This window comes from Leptonychotes weddellii, chromosome 4 (assembly GCF_054177405.1).
Source record: "Leptonychotes weddellii isolate Sample4059 chromosome 4, ASM5417740v2, whole genome shotgun sequence".
In the NCBI taxonomy this organism is placed as follows: Eukaryota; Metazoa; Chordata; class Mammalia; order Carnivora; family Phocidae; genus Leptonychotes; species Leptonychotes weddellii.
The window spans coordinates 100,075,737-100,089,629 of NC_138372.1; positions in this window are offsets into that span (position 1 = coordinate 100,075,737).

Consider the following 13,893-nt stretch of genomic DNA (forward strand, 5'->3'; position numbering starts at 1 on the left):
GTGAGCTCTCCAGACCACACTGTCTCCGTTTCTGTCTGTGCTGCTAAAACCACAGTGTCCTGGGTTGTGTGCCCCACAGCAGCGCTCCCAGCCATCGCTTCCAAGTCCAGGCACATCTCTGTCCTTTGTGCTTCTAAAACTGCCAGCCATCCCCAGTTTGCAGGCATGCCACTGCAGCTCCAGGTTTCAGTCTGGGGGCTACCTTAAAGTCCTTTCCCTCCCACTATTGGTCTGCGAGTCTGTGCTGAGTCCCCAGCAAGGTAGACTTTTGTGCTCTGGTGGCACAGGATCCCCAAGGCTCCCTCTCCCTTGGGGGAGGGGACCGGTTGAAATAGAGGCCCTTACTCCTCTGCCATCTTTGCCCCCTCTCCCTATGACTGCCTTTTTGTGCAGAGCAGGATCCCCATGTGTGGAGGAGTTTCTCCAGGGTAGCTCAGAGCTGCTGGAGATGCACTAGCTTGCCTGTCTTGCAAGCCTAGAACTCAGGGCCACAGTGCACACATCGTCAGCACCCCCAAACCTCTCTGTCTTTCAGAGATCACATAGGAGTCATTTCTTGTGTTTTTTATTTTAACCATTCTGACAGGTATGAGGTGATATTTCTTTGTGGTTTTGATTTGCATTTCCCTGATGATGAGTGATGCTGAGCATCCTTTAATAAGTCTGTTGGCTATCTATGTGTATTCTTTGAAGAAATGTCTGTCCATTTTTGCTGCCCATTTTTTAAATAGGATTATTTGGGGTTTATTTTTGGTGTTGAGTTGTATAAGTTCTTTATATATTTTTGATATTACTCCCTTATCAGATATATCATTTGCAAACATCTTTTCCCAATCAATAGATTGTCTTTTAGTTCTGTTGATGATTTTCTTTACTGTGCAAAAGGTTTTATGTTGCTATTGTCCCAATAGTTTAATTTTTTTTTGTTTCCCTTGCCAGAAGGGACATATTTTAAAAAATGTTTTTATGGCCAATTTCAAAGAAATTACTGCCTATGTTTTCTTTGAGGATTTTATGATTTCAAGTCTCACTTTTAAGTCTTTAATTCATTTTGAGTTTATTTTTGTGTATGGTGTAAGAAAGTGGTCCAGTTTCATTCTTTTGCCTATAGTTGTCCAGTTTTCACAATACCATTTGTAGAAGAGAATTTTTGTCCCTCATTTTATATTCTTGCCTTCCTTTGTCATATATTATTTGACCATAAAAACATGGGCTTATTTCCAGGCTCTCTATTCTGTTCTATTACTCTATGTGTCTATTTTTGTACCAGTACCATACTGTTTTGATTATTATAGCTTTGTAGTGTATCTTGAAATTTGGAATTGTGATACCTCCAGTTTTGCTCTTCTTTCAAGATTGCTTTGGCTATTTGGAGTCTTTTGTGGTTTTACACAAATTTTAGGATTATTTGTTCTAGTTCTGTAAAATATCTGCTATTATTTTGGTAAGATTGGATTAAATCTGTAGATTGCTTCTGGTAGTACAGACACTTTAACAAGTTTCCCCCAATCCACGAGCATGGAATATCTTTCCATTTGTTTGTGTCATCTTTAATTTCTCTCACCAGTGTTTTATAGTTTTTGGAGCATAGGTCTTTCACCTCTTTGGTTAAGTTTATTCTTAGGTATTATATTTTTTTGGATACAATTGTAAGTGGTTTTGGGGTACAAAACCGGTCCCCTCAACTGAGCTGGATATCTACAAGACCACTCTGAACACCCACGAAATCAGCCTGAAATGTAAGAAGATATATCTGGATCTTTACAAACAGAATATCCCCAGCGGTTGGTTTTGACATATGAAGCAGGGAACCGTGATTCTGTGGGCAGATATCGGAAGATAAACAGAAGGGAGAGGGAGCCTTGGGGATCCTGTGCCACCAGAGCGGATCTTGTGCCATCAGATTGTTTTCTCAATTTCTCTTTTTTGCTACTTCATTATTAGTGTATATATATGCAACATAAGTCTGTATATTAATTTGAATCCTATGATTTTACTGAATTCACTTATCAGCTCTAGTAGTTATTTGGTGAAGGCTTTAGGGTTCTCTGCATATAATATCATGTTATCTGGAAATAATGAAAGTTTTACTTCTTCCTTACTAATTTGGAAGGACTAGGAAGGACTTTCAGTACTAGTTAAATAAAAGGAGAGTGAACATACTTCTCTTGTTCCTGATCTTAGAGGAAAAGCTTTCAGTTTTTCACCATTGCGTATGATGTTAGCTGTGTGTTTTTCACATATGGCCTTTATTTGTTAAAGTATATTCCCTCTAAACTTACTTTGTTGAGACTTTTTATCATGACTGGATCTTGTACTTTGTCAAATGCTTTTTCTGCATCTGAGATGATCATGTGGTTTTATCCTTTGTCCTGTTGATGTGATGTATCACACTCATTGATTTGCAAATATTAAACTACCTTTGCATCTCTGGAATAAATCCCACTTGATCATGGGAAATGATCTTTTAAATGTATTGTTGGATTTGGTTTGCTAATATTTGTTGAGGATTTTTGCATCTATGTTCATCAGAAATAGTAGACTTTTTTTTTTTTTTTTTTTGTGGTCTTTATCTGGTTTTGGTATCAGAATAATGCTGGCTTTGTAGAATGAATTTCGAAGTTTTACATCCTCTTCTATTTTTTTGGAATAGTTTCAGAACAGGTATGAACTCTTCTGTAAATGTTTGGTAGAATTCACCTGTGAAGTCATCTGGTCCTGGACTTTTGTTTGTTGGGAGTTTTTTGAATACTGCTTCTAGTTTACTGCTAGTAATCAATCTGTTCAAATTTTTTATTTTTTCCTGATTCAGTTTTGGAAAGTTATGTTTCTATGAATTTATCCATTTCTTATAGGTTGTCCAATTTTTTTGGCTTATAATTTTTCATAATATTCTTTTATAATTCTTCATATTTCTGTGATTGGGTGTTATTTCTCCTCCTTTGTGTCTGATTTTATTTATTTGAGTTCTCTCCCTCTCTTTCTCTCTTTCTCTCTTTCTCTAATTCTCGCTTTCTCTCTCTCTCCTGTCTGGCTAAAGGTTTATCAATTTTCTTGATCTTTTCAAAGAACCAGCTCCTGATTTTAATGATCCATTCTAGTGTGTGTGTGTGTGTGCATGTGTGTGTGTGTGTGTGTCTGTCTGTCTTTCTGTTATTTATTTCTGCTCTAATCTTTATCAACCTCTTCCTTCTACTGGCTTTAGAGTTTGTTTGTTCTTTTTCTAAATCCTTTAGGTATAACATTAGATTGTTAATTTGAGATTTTTCTTGCTTTTTGAGGTAGGCCTATATTGCTATAATCTGTCTTAGAACAGCTTTTGATGCATCTGAAAGATTTTGGACCATTGTGCTTTCATTTTCATTTATGTCAATGTGTTTTTTAAATTTTCTCTTTGAGGGGCGCCTGGGTGGCTCAGTTGGTTAAGCGACTGCCTTCAGCTCAGGTCATGATCCCAGAGTCCTGGGATCGAGTCCCGCATCGGGCTCCCTGCTCTGCGGGGAGCCTGCTTCTCCCTCTCCCACTCCCCCTGCTTGTGTTCCCTCTCTCGCTGTGTCTCTCTCTCTGTCAAATAAATAAATAAAATCTTAAAAAAAAAATTTTCTCTTTGATTTCTTGGTTGATCCATTCATTGTTTAGTAGCATGTTATTTAGCTTCCATGTATTTGTGTTCTTTCCAGATTTTTTTCTTGCAATTGATTTCTAGTTTCAAACTGTTGTGGTTGGAAAATATGTATGATATGATTTCAGTCTTTTTGAATTCATTGAGAGATGTTTATGGCCTATTGCATGATATATTCTGGAGAATGTTCCATGTGTACTTGAAAAGAATGTGTAGGGGCGCCTGGGTTGCTCAATTGGTTAAGTGTCTGCCTTCGGCTCGGATCATGATCCCAGGGTCCTGGGATTAAGCCTTGCATCAGGCTCTCTGCTCCGTGGGGAGCCTGCTTCTCCCTCTCTCTCTGCCTGCCGCTCCCCCTGCTTGTACTCTCTCTCTGTCAAATAAAGAAATACATTATTTAAAAAAAAGAATGTGTACTCTGCTATATTTTGATGGAATGTTCTGAATATATCTGGTTCAATGTGTCATTCAAAACCACTGTGTCCTTGTTGATATTTTGTCTGAATGATCTATCCATTGATGTAAGTGAGGTGTTAAAGTCCTCTACTGTTACTGCATTACTATCAATTTCTTCCTTTATGTCTGTACATAGTTGCTTTATGTATTTGGTGCTCCCATTTTGGGTGCATAAACATTTACAGTTGTTGTAGCTTCTTGTTGGATTATTCCCTTTATGATTATGCAGTGTACTCTTTGTCTCTTGTTACAGTCTTTTTTTTTTTTTTCTAAGTCTATTTTGTTTAATATAAGTGTTTCTACCCAGGCTTTCGTTTTGTTTCCATTTGCATGATATCCTTTCACTTTCAATCTGTCTTTAGGTCTAAAATGTGTCTCTTGTAGGCAGCATATAGATAGGTCTTGATTTTTTATCCATTCAGCCACCCTATATCTTTTGATTGGAGTGTTAAGTCCATTTACATTCTAAGTTATTATTGATAGATATGTATTTATTAACATTTTGTTACTTGTTTTATAGGTGGTTGTTTTTTTTTTTTTGTAGTTCTTTTTTGTTCCTTTCTTCTCTTCTCCCTTTCCTTGTGGTTTGATGACTTTCTTTAGTAATATGCTTGGATTACTTTCTCTTTATTTTATGCACATCTATTATAGGTTTTTGACTTGTGATTACTATTAGGTTTATATATAACATCCTATGCATATAGCAATCTATATAATGTTGATGGTCACTTATATTTAAACACATTCTAAAAGCACTAAACGTTTACTTCCCTCCACCCAATTTTATGTATATGATGTCATACTTTACTTACTTTTATTCTGTGAATCACTTGGCTGATTTTTATAGATATAATTGATTTCATTGTTCATGTGCTTTAATCTCCATACTGGATTTATAAGTGATTAATCTACTACTTTTATTATGTTTGTATTTACCTATGAAATTTTCCCCTTACCTGACTTTCTTTCTCCTGATTATGGCCTTTTCTTTCCACTCAGTGAATTTCTTCTCATGTTTCCTGGAAGGCTGGTATAGTGGTGATATACTTCTTTAATTTTTGTTTGGGAAACTATGTATCTCTCTTTCTATTCTGAATAATTAGCTTGCTGGATAGGGTATTCTTGGTTGTAGGTTTTTTCCTTTTGCTAAATATATCATGCCACTTTCTTCTGGCCTGAAAAGTTTCTGCTGAAAAATTCACTGATGAAAAATTTGCTGCTAGCCTTATGGAATTTCCCTTGTTTGTAACTGTTTTCTTTTCTCTTCCTGTTTTTAAAATTCTCTCTTTATCACTACTTTTTGCCATTTTAATTTCTATGTATCTTGCTGTGGATTTCCTTGGGTTGATTTTGTTGGTGGCTCTGTGCATCCTGGATCTGGATATCTGTTTCCTCCCCTAGATTAGGGAAGTTTTCAACTATTATTTCTTCAAATAAATTTTCTATCCCCTTTTCTCTTTATTCTCCTCCTAGGATCCTTATAATACAAATGTTATTATGCTTAATGGCATCACTGAGTTTCCTTAACCTATTCTCATTTTTTATTATTCTTTTTTTTCTTTTTGCTGTTCAGCTTGGTTGCTTTCCATTACCCTGTCTTTCAGTTCACTGATCCCTTCTTCTGCTTCCTCTAGTCCACTATTTATTCTCTGTAGTGTATTTTTTATTTCAGTTCATGAGTTCTTCATCTCTGATTGGTCCTTTTTTATATCTTCCACCTCTTTGTTTAAGGTTTACTGAGATCCTCCACTCTTTTCTCAAATCCAGTGAGTATCATTATGACCATGATCTTGAATTCTTTATCAGGCATATTGCTTATTTCCTTTTCATTTAGCTCTTTTTTTGTGATTTTATCCTGTTCTCTCATTTAGGACATATTACTCTGTCTCCTCATGTTGTCCAACTCTTCGTGTTTGTTTTCATGTACTAAGAAAATCAGCTATGTCCTGATCTTGAAAGTAGTGGCTGTATGAAGAAGTCTGGTGGTGCCCTGTAATGTAATACCCTTGTTCACCAGAACCTGACACTTCAGGCATATCTCCTATGTGTTTTGTGTGTACCCTACTGTTGTGACTGATCCACATTTGTCTTCAGTCCAGTCATCTGGAATGGCCCCCTTTGCCTGTTGCAGGCAGGGTTTGGTTCTGGTGATGTTAAGGAGCCAGTCTGGGGCTTCCTTGGCTTGTGGTTGGATCGGACCAGATGCCTGCCCTCAGCCTATTTGCCAGGGCTGTGTATACATCAAACTGCAAGACACTTTTCCTGCATAGTCCTCTGAGAGGCTTTTGTTGGTGGGCAGGGCCTGCAGTCAGACCAGATAGACATCTGTTTATTGTTCCCAGTCTGTCTGCTGGGGTTACAGTGACCCCAATAATGGAGCTTTCTCCTTGTACTGCCCCCTGTGAAGTTTTTGTTGGTGGGTGGGGCTGGCCATCAGATTAGTTGTCTGCCTCCAGCCTTCTGCTGATGCTGCAATCAAATTGTTGTGTTAGTCTTCCCCTCTCCCCAGGGCAGGAGTCATTTTGGAGTGGTGCTGGCTGCTGTTGGGGCTGCTTGCTGAAAGAAACATGTCAGGAGCTCCCTTGGAGGAACATCTGCTGCATGGAGTGGGTTGGGTGGGCTGGATCTACAGGAGAACATGGCACAGTAAGCTAGGTGGATAGTGTTCATGTTTTTTTCTGCAGGTGTCTGGTTATCTAGGCTGGGGTTGTGGGTGGGGGGAGAGAAATGGTGCTCCCCCAGGTCCTTTGTCTTTGGAGATGTCTCCTAAAAATCCCTGTTCCTTCAGCACACATTCTGAGATTAGTAAATAAACCTCTTTCCCATGTACAGCAGGCACTTTTAAACTGCTGCTTCTCTGCTCTGTCTGGGTGGGGTTTTTGTTTTACTTGCTCTTTAAGAGCAGAGACTCAGTTTCTTATCACCCTCTGGCTTTCCCAGAGCTAAGCCCACTGATTTTTAAAGTACCCAGAGTTAAGCCCCTCTGGATGTAAAAAACTCATGGACTTAAGCCCCACTGGTTTTTAAGGCCAAGTGTTATGAGGACTCATCTTCCCAGTGGGGGCCCCTGGTGGTGAGGATGCCTGCTGCGGAGTCTATTCCTTTCCCTCTTCTGTGATTGTGGTGTCCTTCCTGTTGGTGCTTAGTCTTGCCAGGAGTTTAATTTCCAACTGTGTCTCTGCCCTTCCTACTCTTTTCAGTGTGAACTACTCCCTGTGATTAACTATGGAGAGTCTGTCCTGCCAGTCTCTAGATTGTTTTCTGGGCTAGTTGTACTGAAGTGGCTGTTCTCTAGGTGTATCCATAGGATGAGGTGAGCTTAGGGTCCTCTTATTCCACCATCTTCCTATGTTTCTCCTGAAAATAGGATAATATTTAAATTATTACTGAGAGAGCAGGTTCAGTGCCAAAGATTGCATTTAACCTTGAAAATAATATTGCACAATGTCCAGTGTAAATTTGACTGCTTTATAATTTAAATCTTCATTTTCTTGTATATTTATAACTGAACCTCTTCCTCATTTAGACTTTATCTTCCCAATAAGGCAAAGTCTACAAAATACATAGTGTGCATCACGGTCCATTAGGGATAGTATACTTAGCATTGACTATTTATAATAATTAAAAATTCTGGCATCTATAGAACACTGCCATTCTACCATAAATTGAGCTAAGTGTCTTACACAATTTTTACTTATCCCAACAGCCCAAGTTTATAGTTATTCCCTTCTTATAAATGAAGCAACTAAAGCTAATACATGATAAGAAGCTTGTCTAAGATCCACAGGGTGTATTATTGGGTGGCATTAGGACTTTAACAGATGTTTTCCCTCAAAAGTGGTGCAGTGTAGTGAGCCCTGATGTTCATGCACATTTACTGTCACTGCTCAGTCCAAGACAGCAATGAAGGCAGAGGCCTTTGCTTGTCTGGAGTTCCTTTTGCCACAATCTCAGGGTGATGGTGGCTGTTGGATAGACTAAGTCTCCAGCAGAGGAAAAAGAAAGCATTCCTATTGTACTCAAAGCAAAATGGAAAATTTCCATGGGAGAATCATCTCAAAGGAAAACAACATACATGTAGAGATCTTGTCTGCAATGGTAAGCAACAGGAATCTAGACTCCAACTCCAACTGATCACTTATTTTACTGACAATTTGTCTACAATCCCAAGTAAGTAAAATTCAGCATAATCCCTTCCCCATTATCAATATCTTTTTTAAACAAAAATAATTTTCCTATCCCATTAGTAGTTTTTTAAGAAACATCAGACAATTACAAAAGAGTACATTTATTAAGTTTTATTATCAAAAGAGACTGTATTTACACAGAAGGCTAGAATTTAACTTTAGAGATGTTGGTACTTTTCATTAGTATGAATTAACAGCATTACACAAATAACTAAATAGCATGCAATTATTTGGTAATGAGTTATAATCATGTCATTTCCCAAAGAGTAAATTAAGCATTCATTAGAAAAAGTAATCACTCTTAATTGCATTAATCATTTCAATTAAAAGGCAGAAAATGCATTTTTATGTGAATCTGGAATTATTTTAGTTTCCATCTTTGGAAAGTTTCAATTCACTGGATTTTTTTTTTTCAGTTCTCTACGTTTTTAAAAAATAAAAATAAAATGAATATATGGATATTTGTATACATCTTATTTCTACAATGTTTGAAGACTAACTGAAGTGATTTATGTGACCATTACTAGTCTTATGTGAAGTTGTAGAGCCTAGAAAATTAATTCAATTAATTCAGAAAGAAATTTAAAATCTTTTTCTGTAACCATGCAATGGTTTGTAAGATACATCTCTCACATTTTAACATTTACATCTGTATGATGAGTGACATTCTAATTTCCTCAGTACAATTTTATGACAGACTGATGGTAAATTTTGTGTATCAACTTGACTGGAACATGGGATGGTCCCTGATATCTGATATTTTTTGAATGTGTCTTGAGGGTCTTTCCAGAGAAGACTGGTATATGAATTGGTGAATTGAGTAAAGCAGAGTGCCATACCTCATGTAGCCCTGAGTGCTTAAATAGAATAAAAAAGTGGAGGAAGGGAGGATTTGCTCTTTTTGTCTGAAGGTTGAGTTGGGATAAAGATCTGCCTCCAGCATTCCTGGTCCTCAGACCTTCAGATTCAGAGTGGGATCCACACCTTTTGTTTTCCAGCTTTCAGGGCTTTGAACTACACCACTAGTTTTTCTGGGTCTCCAGTTGGCAGACAGCAGGTCTTGGGACTTCTCAGCTTCCATAATCTAATATCTATGAGTTCTGAACTGGCTCCTTAGTATTATTAGATTTAAAGACATGAATGACACTATTTCCTTTAGTAAAGAGAGCATTGATGATCCATGGCATGATACGGCAATAGTGACATGGAAAACATCTGCATTGTATACTTCTAATCTATCACTTATCAGAAGCAAAGAGCAAAGTGACTCTATATATGATACTTTAGAACATTTAGTAACAAATATAATGATGTTGATTGATTTCTCCTAATGTTTTGGACAAAGTGGAGAAAGAAAAAGATGAGCTCAGGGATTCAAGTTCCTAGCTCAAGTGCCACATAAATGACCTAAAGGCCTATGTGTGCCCTAAAGGAAACCCTTATCTCCTGTAGCTGCAGGACTAAAGTGGTGAAAATCAAATGCAGAATTCCATCTGTGATTGGCTGAATTATAATGTAATTTGACTTTTTAGCCTTGCAAAGTATCTACTATTAAAGAAAGAGCATTGATTAGGAAAGAATGGGATCGAGGCACCTGGCTGGCTCAGTCAGTTAAGTGTCTGCCTTTGGCTAAGGTCATGATCTCAGGGTCCTGGGATTGAGCCCTGTGTCAGGTTCCCTGCCCAGAGGGGAGTCTGCTTCTCACTCTCCCTCTGTGCTTGCTCTCTCTCTCACTCTCAAATAAATAAAAATCTTAAAAAAAAAAAAAAAAGGAAAGAATGGGATCTTATAAACTGGATTGGGGATATACAGGAAGACCCTAATGAAGCTGAGGACATTGAGACCCTATATTTCAGTGAGCCTTCTCCCTCAGGGGAAGTGGCCTCACAGCCGCCAGTGGCATTGGCATCCCCACCTGCAGTGATATCAGATGTCTTTTTTGCCTCTGCCTGAGGTGTCTGAGGGGATTAACCTTGTATTGCCTGAAGAAATGGTAATGGACTCTCCTGAGGCAGTTCCCTTGCAAGATAAGACTGATTCTTCTCATGACACACTGCCACCCCGCCTCTCTGCATCTAGACTCTGGAAGGAGACTTAAGTCCCAGCAGGCCCTCAAAGGTGAAGTAAAAAGTGTGACCCATTAGGAGGTGGGCTACACTCAATAAGAGCTACTTGAGTTTAATGTACACATACAGGAATCAGGAACATGTATAGGAAATCAAAGGTGTGGGATAATGGTGGAAGGAACATTAAGTTTTATCAGACCAAATTTATTAATATGTGTTTACTAAGAGATTCTGCATTTAATGGGCTAGTTTGGTGAGTTAGAAAGCACTCTAAAATTTGTTTGGTTGGCTGAAACATGAACCAAAAGATGGCCTATAGTGAGAGAATTGGAAATTCCCTGTGGTTTAATGTAGAGAAAGGGATGTAAAGGCCTAAGGAAATTGGAATATTAGAATGGATTTTTCATTTAATACCTGCTCACTCATGTTGGGAAGATCCAGAAGATAGGTGTTCTGTCACAATTGTGAGAAATTAATGTGTGAGGAGTGTCCCAGGATCCTTGAAGAGCCCCATGATCCTTCTTCTCTGTAGGTGAAACCTCACAATGGGAACTCTAGCCCCTCAATTGGGAAACCTAAATACAAGGAGGGTAATTTAATCCTGGGTTCAGGGGCCAAGAGGAGACATCAGATGCCAAAGGCAGGGTGCAGGTAATGGACAGCAGAGTCAAAGCCTATGCTGTTAGCTAGTTGATGATTGTATTCCTAGAAGTGAAAGGATATGATGCCTGATGAGGGAACAGAAGGCAAGCTGAATTCATTTACATGACAGTTCTTAATTGATACAAAATTTACATAACACTAAACTGACCACTTTAAAGGGACTAGTTCAGTGAGTAACACTTAGTGAATTTACAGTGTTTGTGCAGCAAACATCAGATCTATTTAGTTCAAAATATTTCTATCACTCTGAAAAGAAATCCAGTACCCCTTTAGCAGTTGCTCCCCCTTCCTCTCTTTCCTCTTCTCGCAGTGACCAGTCTGCATCTGACTGTATGGATTTGCCTGTTCTGAATATTTCATATAAATGGAATCATAAAATATGTGATGTTTTGTGTCTATCTTCTTCCACTTAGCCTAATTTTTTGAGGTTTATCACATTTTAGCATATATCAGTACTTCATTTTTTTATTCCTGAATAATAATCTATTATCTGTATAGACCACAATTTGTTATCCATTCATCCACTGGTGGACATTGGGGTTGTTTCCACCTTTTGGCTGTTGTTAATAGTACTGCTATGCATGTACATGTATTTATCAGTTTTATTTTCTTGTGGGCATATACCTAGGAGTGGAATGACTGGGTCATATAATTTTTCTATATTTAACTTTTTTTTTTATTTGAGTATAGGTAACACACAATGTTACATTAATTTCAGGTGTACAACATAATGACCCCACAAGTCTGTACATTGCACTATGGTGCAGTGTAGTGACAATTTGTCACCATTCAAAGCTCTTACAATACCACTGATGATATTTTCTATGCTGTACCTTTCATCTCCATGACTTATTCATTCCATAAGTGGAAACCTATATCCTTCCTCATCATCCATTTTGCCCATCCCCTCACCTCTTCCCCTCTGGCAACCACCAGTTTGTTCTTTGTACTTATAGGTCTGATTCTGCTTTTTGATCATTTATTCATTTTGAGGAACCACCACCTCCTTACTACAGTTGCTTCACCATTGTATAGGTTGAATGTAGGACTGTTCCAATTTCTCCACACCCTCGCTGACACTGGTTAGTTTCCATTGCTCTGAGCTGGAGTAATCTTTCAATCCTAGGCCAGACTGCTAAAGCTTTGCCTTTGCTATCACCTCCTGCTTCTGCAGGGCTCACGTGCAAGCCTAGAGTCCTCTCCTTTTTTTTTGTTTTTTTGAGCATATATCCACCGCTGGGCATGCACATTGCATTCCCTATTTCCCTAGTATATGTGGTGATTGTTTTGAGTGTTTATTCCTGCAAAAGATTTCTTTCTCTGCCTCCTCTTTCTCATGCTTGGGTATACTTGATTTTTGCCCTGTGTGTTGTTCCTTGCTCTATGTGGGCAGGGATAGTATATGTCTGTAAACATTTTGACAACCTGGGCTACTGCCTGGAAAGCTGCTCCAGCCTAAGGGAGTGGGGAGGGGAAAAAAAAAGGTCAGTCTTTGAGCCTGTCCCTGAGGGACAAGCTGAAAGGTCAAAACACAATATTTTAAGCATATGTGTTTTTAGAACTACAAAATTTTAAGAACAAGGTCTGTACTAACCCCTGACATCAGTAAGCCACATAAGGAACATAGGTCATCACACCTACAGCTACAGCCACTACCACTCTCTGGAGAATGGGTGTTGGTAGGCAAGTGAACAGAAATGCTACACTTTCTTATCAAAAATCACCACCACCAACAACAACCCCCACCCTGCTTTCTTTTAATTAAGCAGTTCTCCGATTGCAGCAAGTTTTGGATTCAATTCTAGAGTTCCCGAAAATTGATTCTAAAATTCTTCTTTGATGTGAAATTCTTTCATATCCTTAAAAATTTATTCTTTGCTTTCAAGTTTTAAAATTAACTCTGACGCTCATGAGCTGAATTTTTGTTACCCTGACCCACAAGTTAGGTCTTTCTAGGTCTTGCCCATCTTACTAAGGGGTAATTTTACTTTTCCTGTTTTATTTGTTTCCTATTTATTTTGTTACTCTACTGGAGTATAAAGTATATAAGATCAAGACTTCTGTTTAGTTCATTTCTGTGTGCCTTACATTAGCAAAGATGATAGGCACTCAATACATATTTGTCAAGTAGATGTAGAATTAAGTTATCTTTTAACAGACTTTCACTTGGATTCTTTTATGAATAAATCACTCTTCATTACATTGTAGTTTATTTGTCTCTTATTGCATCTTATTACAATCTGCCTCATTCAACTATTGTGTATGTTTTTAAGTACTATAGTACTAGTTTGCAAGTGCCTTGAGAATGAGGTTTTGTTTACCTAGCACAATACTTTACCAGGAATAGATGCTCAGCTATTACTAATGGCTTTTTAAATCTCCAGCTTGATTCTTTTAGAATCCAGGAGTGTTATTTATAGCAAAGCCATGAGTGGGCATTGTCTAAATAGCAAGGTTTGTCCTCCAGAATGTCTCCATTCTACAGGTAGTCATTTAAAGTCAATCTATGTTCATTTAGTACCAGATTCTTAATTACTAGTAACTTTTACTACTTACTCTTCTCCCCTCATAAAATAGGATCCAACAGAGTGCTATTATACTTATCAATTTTTGTCTATAACTCCAGCTACATTGTGTGTGTACAATAATTATTGAAAATAATGCAGGGTCTGGGGGAAATGAAGCAAAAATTCATTTCAGGGAACTAGAATATAAATGATCTTTTCCCTTTTTTATTTGTAGAGTTCTATTGTTCAGAAATGCCACAATCCTTTTTATGGGCTGGGAATAAAACTTTTATATTGATACTTAATCCTTTTTGGTCCTCTTTTTATTTTTGATGGTTTTTCAGTAGTGGACTGGTAATAAAGGAAAAACAAATGCAACTAAGACAAAAATG